At 38.2% G+C, this 9,766-nt stretch overlaps 1 long non-coding RNA gene across 1 annotated transcript in view; it reads left to right on the top strand.

Annotated features, from left to right (window-relative positions):
• Positions 1-287: 287 nt before the first annotated feature.
• LOC121919617 overlaps positions 288-9,766 on the top strand; it is a 17,438-nt gene continuing 7,959 nt past the window's right edge. Inside the window, exon 1 of the long non-coding RNA XR_006101534.1 lies at positions 288-376. This is a non-coding gene — a long non-coding RNA (uncharacterized LOC121919617). The remainder of the gene's footprint in view (positions 377-9,766) is intronic.

The raw sequence follows: 9,766 nt of genomic DNA, 5'->3' as shown, positions 1-9,766 counted from the left end.
TAGCAGAATTCTTTTATGTGAAAGGACTCTGGGTTCATTTCTACTATGGAATACTGACTCCCAAGTTTAGAGAAGGTGCGGACAAATTAGGTACTTGTTTTCTCAAGTTTAGTTTGTTTTCTCGAGTTCAATTTGCAAATTTTTGCTGGTTTTTTTTTTTTTTTTTTTAATTTGCAAAATGCATAGAGTAAATGAAAATCCCATGCATCCACCCTCAATATTGGGGACTATGTTGCAACTATCAACATTATAGATGTTAAAGATTAAAATGCTGTCCCTATAAAATACAGGTGGCAACTGTAATTATGCACCACAAATGTGACTGAATGTACAGAAAAAGAAGCAAGATGTTCTGAAAACAAATTCATTCAAAAAGGTAAGAATGCACTTGATTTTTTAAAAAAGCAAACATGTGGAATGTAGTGTGCTAATGTGTGACAAGAAGGAAAGTATCTAGGGGATGTGCAATAGAGAGAGAAAATGCATAATCCATGTACTTACCATTTTGTAGCCTACTAAACTGTGAATCCAAAAACAAACAAACAAACAAACCAATCCACACTTAAAACTGAAATAAATCTAATTACAAACTCCATCCCCATAAAACAATCAATTTCTCAAAAATATAGGAAGATAGATTGTTTTTAACAATCACAACAACCTTAATGGGTAATAATATAGAAGGAACAAAGTTTCTTCTTTCCATGAAGAGGAGAAGGGTATAGTCATTGTTCCACTTCACAACATTACAGTGAGTTCTAGAGAAAACAGAATCATGGAATGACAGAAATTTTGAGATCTGGAAGATAAAGGCTCTCAGCAATTTATTTCATCAATTGCTGTTCCTTACTTCAACTTGACCAGGACTTAAAGTCTCACATCAACCCTTATCTAGGCCTAAACACCTGACCTCAGACATGAAATGAAAGGCAATATCTAACTTCCCACTATTTCCAGTTACATCTTCATTCCTGACTTTCTAGAAGGAAGGAATCTCTATTACTTTTTCCAGTAAAACAATAAGTCAAATGTGCCAACTCGTACATGAGAAGTAAGAATGGTAGTCTAAATACACTTGACCTTCCACATTTGTGGCTTTGACTTTTGTGGATCAGATTATTCACGGATTTTATTAATATGTTCTCTCTAGTAATATCTGGATCCTCCAGTGCAACTCTGTGGTCAAATGTTACACTGAAGGATGTAGAGATTCCTAGACAGAACACTCCTCTAGGTATTTCAACTTCCTCCAGTACAATTCTGTGGTCAATATCTGGCAGATGTTGACCACAGAGTTGCACTGGAGGACCTAGAGATAACTAGAGAGGTATTCTCTCAGGTAAAATATAGTGTTTTGTTATTTAAAGTATTTACACATTCATGGGGGTCCTGTGCCCCTAACCCTAGTGAATGTGGAGGGATGAGTACTTATATAGTTGGATGTTCATCCTGCCACTGCAGAATAATGCTGCTACTTAAGCCACATGGTGGGAGAGATATTCTTTTATGTAAATATGGTGCACTAAAGCAGCCCATGCTGTTCAGAGTCATGATAATCTTCCATTAGGCTTGATCCATTAGCTAATGTGGGCAAGAATTATTGCCTTGCAAAGATTAACTATTTTAGCCTGGCCCCAACTTGGGCACACAGGCCAACATGCAGGTTCAGTGATAGAGACAATCAAATAAAAAGAGAAATAAATATCTGTTAAATCTTTGTCAAGACTACTTACAGAAAGTTTTTACTCCATGCAAATTGAGTATGTAACATGAATTATTCCAAAAAAGACAGAAAAGAACAGCATTAAAAGAATGGAACCATCAGGGAAAAGCCAAATCCAGGACACAACTAAGATCAACCACAGAAGGCTGGAACTAACAAAAACAACAGCAGTGGCAACATATTAACAGGGAAATAGGGTTATTTCAAAGGGAATAAAAAATGAAAAATTGACCTAAAACATTTCTTAACTATAATTTATTAAAAGAAAGTTATACTCTAAATAATTATAATTTTATATAACTTGATCAAGGTCTCTCTCTTATTGGCAACTTCTTCACATATGTGACTCATGAACTGAGTCTTTGGCATTTGAAGGCTGAAAACTATTCATGAAGACACACGTGACACTGTTAATGCACTATTGGCATTGTCATCATCATCATCATCATCATCATCTGAAGTGGACACCCACATTCGATAATGGGAAGCTAAAACTGCTGATGTCCGAATGCTCTTGTTGCCTTATCCCCTACCAATTACGTAAGAGTTAATCACACAGGGGCAAGCTGCAAAAATCCCATGCAGAAATGGGATCTAAAAACCAGAAAAAAACTCGCAAAAGTGGGTAGTTTTTTTACACACAATGGGGTTAATGTGACATTAACCCAAACAGAAAGTAGACAAAACCCATCCCTTTTTACTTTCGGGATTTTCCAAAAGTAAAAAGGAGTGGGTTTTGTCTATTTTCCATTTGGGTTAATGTCACATTAATTCTCATTAATGCTAATGTTTGCAAAACAACCTGCTTTTGTGGGTTTTTTTCTACTTTCTGTTCAGGTTAACCCTGAAGGTCATCTGAAAATTACCTACTTTTGTGGGTTTTTTTCAGTTTAAATCGAGTTTCTGCACAGGATCTGTCCCGTGTGATAAACTCTAAAGACTGCTTATACAACAGCTTAAACTGTTGAGGGGTCAAACCTACTAGCGGTGCTTGCATTGATTACAGAAGTGGTCACAGGCAGAAGTGGTCACAGGCCCCACATGAAGGTGTAGGTACACCAGGGCTATGAAGTTTGGAGGGGACCAGATAATGCTGCAATCTCCATTACTTTGAGGGGAGGCAGTAAAGACACATGCCTGATCTTATTTCCTAGTACATATTGTTATCTTGTGAGCTTTGCTTAACCTAATCAGAAGCAGCCTTAGAACAGTTTCAAGCAACATTCTGAACTTTGGCGACAGGAGCTAAACTAAGTGTTTTCTCTTGAACTGTGAAATTGTGCTTTTGCACTTAACCTTGGATGTCTTTCTCTCTATTTTACATGGTTTGTCATCAAGAATTCCAAGGACTTTTTCACATGGGGAAAATGGGAAAGTTAAACTGGTCACAATGCAGGGTCATCCAGGGCATTAGAGACAATTTTGCAATTGCTTTTCAAATAACACTGTGCACAAACTGGTCAGAATCCAGACAGAAAGTGAGGTGAATCAGGGAACAAGCATTTTCGCAAAAACAAGGTGGTTTCATGTCCAATTCATTCACAAATTTGCTCTTTTCACGTAATTGCAGCAGTCTGAAAACCATGTCCCCGATTCTCCTGTTCCCAGATTTCCCATGGTTCCTTGCTGTGCCAAGGAGAGGAGGCAGCCTTGTTCTTAAAGGATACACACACCTCTTCCCCTCGCATGTCTGCACTCCTCTTCCTGCAGCCTCTAAGCCTTAAGTCTAAGGGAACAGCTGGTGGGAGAGCAAGAGAGAGGACGTTTTGGAATTCCTCCTGTACAGGAGGATATGCCCTGGAAAAGGAGGGCATTTGGAAGTTTCAGCCCTCACTGAAATCAGGCAGGTTTATGGACCAGTCATGTCCTCTTTCTTTCTAGTGTATGTGTGTGTGCGTTTGTGTGTGGTTTTATGGGAGTTTGCAAAGGGAAACCTTAACTTTCCTTCCTCTGAAACAGCTTCTGGGGCAAGGAGGATTTTCGTCCCCATTTCCCTTCCCTCTCTGGAGCATGTGTGTATATGTACTTGTGGAAATGATCATGCTCAAAAAGGTTATTTCCAAGCTAGCAAGAGGATTTGTCCTCATCTGTCTGTAACTCAAATTTGCTTTTGACCCACTTTCCTGCCTATGTAATGAGCTTTTAACCCGTTGTTGTGCTCTGTGTGTGATACACATTAGTGAATTGGCATGCTTTTCCGGCATGCCAATGCTTTAACCATTTTCGGAATGCAAGCACATAGCTCACCATGTGAAAAAGTCCCAAGCCCAAGTTTCCTTGTGCATAGACAGGAAGAAGAGAGCCAAAGTTGGAATGGGGAAGCAAAGCACCTTTTATATAGTGGGATGAAAGACTGCCTCTTCTTCTGGTAGGATTTTCAAGCCTCCTTAATAACTGTCCAATTCATTTACTGTCATGGCTTACATGCAGTTTTTGGATATTAAACCAAAGCAACCACAAACATTTGTTATGCATTCTGTTCAGTCTTCAAATATCTGATATTAGAGACTGAAGAAGAGGTTGGTGCTTCTAAATGTTCATTACACTATCCAACAAATCTTTCTGAGAATTTTCCTTGTGAAGTGTTGCACCTGGGGGGGGGATCCAGGTATACTTTGGGGAAATGTAGTAGCTCCACTTATATTACTGCAGTGTGTATAATCCTAGAACCCCCCCCTCAAACACACACACACTGCCAATATGGCAGGAATTGTAAGAAGTTATTATTATTGTTGTTGTTGTTGTTGTTGTTATTATTATTATTATTATTATTAAGCTTTATTTCTAAAGCTGATGCTCATCAGGCCATCCAGTATCTTGTCTTCTGAATATGAACATGCAAGATAAACTGACTTGGAGACACAAGACAGTCCATTTATTAATGACCCAAATTTTGCAAACCTGCTAGCAGAGTTATAAGATGTCCAGACCAGATGCAAAAAATTAGCAAAGGCTAGCATTTTTTCAGAAATGTAGAATATATGGTCAGTGTGGTGTAGTCGTTTGAGTGTTGGGTTACAACAGCTTGGCCATGAAACCCGCTGGGTGACTCTGGGCAAGTCATATGCTCTCAGGCTCAGGGGCAGCCAATGGTAAACCTCCTCTGAACAAATCTTGCCAAGACAATCCCATGATAGCTTCACCTTAGGGTCTCCATAAGCTGGAAATGACCTGAAGTCACACAACAAAATGTAACAACAGAATATGTGGCAGTAATTTTAGAAGTATTTATGCCCCATATCTCATGAGACTGTATATAAGGGAATGGTTTGTAATGCTGATGTGAGAAAAAGGTGTCCCTCCAAGTTATTCTTGTGCTCTGTAGTGACAAAAAGAAAAATTGGGTTGAGATCTCATCATGTTTAGAAGTTGCCTCTTGCTGGAATCTCTTTCTCTCAGGGGAAACAGGACTCTCATGTGCTATGGTGCTTGTATTTGTCCTTGTTAATGCCTTTATGCTTTTAAGTGCTTTTATATTGATATTTTTACATTTTGTGTGAAACAATTTTTTAGCTGTATCTTTTTGGAAGTCATGAGTCTCAGGTTGGGGGAAAAGGAAGGAAGGAGGAGGTATTCTTATTCTGCAGGGTAAATTCAGATTTTGTGGATCATAAATGTATGATAACATTTCTCCTTAAAATTGTAATTTAAATAAGCACATTATTTTTAGAGGGGTTAAATCCTGATGAGATACTTATATTTGGTAAATAGAACAGAATCCTTGAATTAATAGACCAATGTAGTACATTGTTTAGTAAAATTTCACAGCTTGGTGTTACCTGAAAGTCAACTGAAGGTCTATACAGATTGGGAGAAAGGAGTGGACAGAGGCTATTCTTTTCTCCTCCAGACCATGGTCGCGCCAACCAAACAGCGTGGCAATGATGCATTGGGGAAAAGAAACCGCAAAATGCGGCTACTTTCTCTGCCACTGCTGAGGTGCCATAAGTGCCCTGGAGCGGCATTGTTACATCCTTCATGCACCGCGCCATTTGGACGTGGTGCACGAGCCATGTCATCATTGTGCATGCCATGAAAATGGCGGCATACCAAGATGTTGCCTGCAGCGCATGGTAGGGCTCAGGAGCAAAGCGTTGGTCTGTACCGAGTCATAGATAATCAAAAAAGTGCACATATTTATGGGCCACCAACTCCAGAATTTAGGGTAATGAGAAAAACTTTCAATGCTTATATAGATAATTTCAAATTGAGCTCTGTTGTTTGTTTTAATGTTATATATAGTATTATAGATATTGTAAAAATTGTTGTATCATGTCTGTTTCTGGCATTCTTTTCTCAGAGTGTGAGCAGAGTTGAACTTTCTACTGGAGAAATGCATTGGAATCCATACATTATAAGACTTGCACTACTAAGTCACTAGATGCAAACTTTACTTTGCAATATTATTCAAGCATGGTTAGCACATTCATCCATGTAACCCATCTTCAATTCTGTGCCTAAGTAGCATATCTTCAAGGGTACTTTGCATGGCAGGGGGTTGGGCTGGATGGCTCTTGAAGCTTCTTCCAACTCTATGATTCTATGACTCTAGGTCCCATAGAAACCCCTGTTTACAAAATTTGAACTCTGGATAAACCAAAGGTACAGATTACTTATGCAATCTGTGCTCAGGGTGAGCGTGGGGGCTGTGATGCCTTGAAGCGGGTGCCAGATTAGATGTATGAAGCCTAGAACAAATCCACTGTTCTCTTGCCAAATCACAGTGGAACTTTCAGCCTCTCTTCATCCTTCCTTTAACTTGTTCAGCCCTCAATGTTGTCTGAAAGCAGACGATAGAGTTTTCTGTCCCCTCCCAAGCCAGGTTTGAAGGTGCTTCATGGTGTAGTGGTTTGAGCATTGGACTATGACTCTGGAGATCAGAGTAGGAATCACCACTCAGCCACAGAAAACCACTGGGCAATTTTGGGCAAGTCATATACTCTCCTCCTCAGAAGACAACGTGATAGGTTCGCTTTAGGGTACCATACATCAGAAACTACTCTACTCACTAGATAGGTTATTAGCAAAATCTTGTCTAACCCACTGGGAAGTAGTTGAAAAAGCTATGAATGCAACAACAGTGAATTGAGCAAGATGCTTGAAAAGTGCTTGTGTGTTTGTTGCAGAATTTATTCTGCATTTAGTAAATACTAGTAAAGAGCCTTGACATAAAAGCACATAAATTGCAGAATATAGGAACTGCTATCAAAAATGCAGATAAGCCCAGACATATGTACTACTAGACACTACAGCTGCAATTAAGAACATTATCCATTCCTCCCTCTAGATCATTGAATTAATCCTTCTCTTTAATTGGCTAGGATATAGGAGGAAACATATAATGGAATATGAGATCTGCTTCCGAAAGAAGAGTCCCCAAAATGTGTTTCTAGTAGAACAGATTTAGAATTCTATACTCTGTCCCAAAAAGTACCACTGAAGAGTGATATACAGTGGCCAGATGTTAACTTAAAGTGCACATTGTTTGGGAAAAAAGCTAATTAACAACTTATTAATTGGATCGAAAGTCTGAAACTGTTGTACTTCTAGCAAATACATAATTTTCTTCAAGTATTATTAAAGCGTTTTTGTTGTACCTATTAAAGATTCTTGTCTCTAAGTTAATTTCATTATGCTAATAAGCTATCATCGTTACAGAACCTACGCTTTGATCCATGTTAATTGTCGTGATCTTCAAAGACAAAGTCACCACTTACTTTAAATGAATTTTACATCTTTTTAAAGAATCACACGGAAATTAGGGGAAGTAATTAATTTTTTATTATGTGTCTCAATATTTTTAAAGGAGGAAGTCAATGGTATTGGCTAGAATTCATTTTAACATTTAACTAGGGAAAACAGCATGAGGCAAAAAAACGTTCAGATGCAAAAGATTAAAGAAAATTTGAAACTGGGACCTAATTTGTCTTGATAAACTTTGGTGTTTAATATGCTTCTTTTGTTCTCAGTGTGAAACTGCAGGGTTTTGATTTGTATAAACTTTTTGAAGAATTAATTCTTTCTAATTTTTATTCCTTTCTTTGCTTTTCTTTTACAGTAAGACAGAGGAGTTGACCTTCAAACCATAACACTTTTAAAGATCTACAAAATGCACAAGGTTAAATCTATTAGTGGCCTGAGATTAGCTATTATACACTTACAAAAATGTGTATTTAGTGGATTCAAACTTTGGGGATATGATTGCACAAAGCAACCTCAGATATTTTTTAAGTGCTACCAAGATTAACCCACTGTGAATATAGATCATCATTGTCACAGCTGCAATGAAATCATAATATGCATATGTAATTTACACACACACCCTCTGAGAAACAAACAAGTATACTAGCTGTATTAACTTCTGAACACTTAAACCATAATCTATGGAGGATAACTCCATTGACTACTGTCAGAAACGATGGATTGATTACAACAACTATTTAGCATTTTTGTATTTGCTCCTAAAATTTAAAGGGTTATAGATCTTATCTTTAAAGCTTAACCATCCTTGTTGATATTAATATTATAAAAGGATTTGTACTTTTCATATAAAGAAGTAGGTAGGAGAGAAGAGTTTAAGGGATACTAGCAGTAATTAAAAATCAAAAGCCAGATTACCTGCTTCAGCCTTGCATTTTAAGCTTCTAAGTAAGCATCAGGTTGAAAGTGAACCTATACAAGAAGGATTTCTGGAATCCATGAGACAGGTGGTGAACTGATTTCAAGGATTTTTCAGTATTAGTGCTGAACTCATTTGGGCTAACACCAGACATCAGTGACCCTCATCTGGATTTAACCCATGATCTGGCAATCCAGCACCATACTAGCTCATTACCACCATGCAATTGTGTGTGTGTGTGTGTGTGTTATGAAGTCATTGCTGCATTCAAACAGAATATTGTTCTAATATGTTAGTATGTTCACATTGCAATCTGTATGCCCTAGGCAGGTTTACTCTTTTATATTTGTTGTTTTTATGTACAGCGCTGCACAAATCTACAGCGCTATATAAATAATAATAATAATAATAATAACAACAACAACAACAATCTGTTCTTTTTTGCACAAACACATAGAAATAGAGGCAATTAGACCTCCAACTGGTCCCCACAAAGGGAAATGCTTGCCATATATCTGAAGTGCAAGTGGAATCTGCAACAAAATGTTGCAGGTTGGAACACTACTATTCATGATCCCATCCAGCCATGCCCTCTTCAATCCTATTATGTTCCATTCACTAGCTACCACCTCCCCCCCGCATTTTTCTATTCCCCATTCCCATCAGTGCGCAGTGTATTGTGCCCAGTGAACATGCTCAATCCTATTATTCTGTATTTCCTAAATATTTTTTTCCTTTGGGATTTCCTTTTGGGATTTGTGTGTGTGATATTATAAAGAATAGTATACAGTCAGCCCTCCCCATAGGCGGGCTTGCCTTCTGTGGCTTTGAGTTTATGCAGGAGGCAAGCCCCAGAAAATGTAATGAGGTATGTACTCATGCCGCTGCGACCATGCACTACCGCGAGCATGCATCCTTTATTTTCTATGGAGCTTGAGCATACGCTCTTTTCCTCATTCGCGGGGTGGGAGTCGGAATAGATTTCCTGCGTATGGAGAGGGCAGACTTTATTCTTTTCTTAATAAAGATCATATGTAGGATGAGATTTCTGTATGCCTCTCAGACCTGGTGATGTGTGGCCGAGGAATGTAATGGACAGGGACACTTGTGCATCATCTGCATGCATGCATATCTCAGGCGTTTCCTCCATCCACTCTGTAGAGAACTTTCAAACTGCTCCTTAAGATCCCTTGAATTTGAGGATTGGATATGGGAATAATTTGGTAGAAAAGATAGGAAAACAGTTTAAATAGAAATTAGAGTACACTCCTACCCAAATTTTGACTGTAGCAAAAATTTTTAAATACAAAATATAGTAACTGAACAATGTCTTGTTAACATCACTTTGAAGGACTACTCCTAAGAAGGAAAGTCAGCAAAATCCAGGACTGCAAGTGGGGTGTATCACAATTAAATAGGCTCGC

Source organism: Sceloporus undulatus, chromosome 1 (genome assembly GCF_019175285.1).
Source record: "Sceloporus undulatus isolate JIND9_A2432 ecotype Alabama chromosome 1, SceUnd_v1.1, whole genome shotgun sequence".
Taxonomy (NCBI): domain Eukaryota; kingdom Metazoa; phylum Chordata; class Lepidosauria; order Squamata; family Phrynosomatidae; genus Sceloporus; species Sceloporus undulatus.
This window is presented reverse-complemented; position numbering and strand designations above follow the sequence as displayed.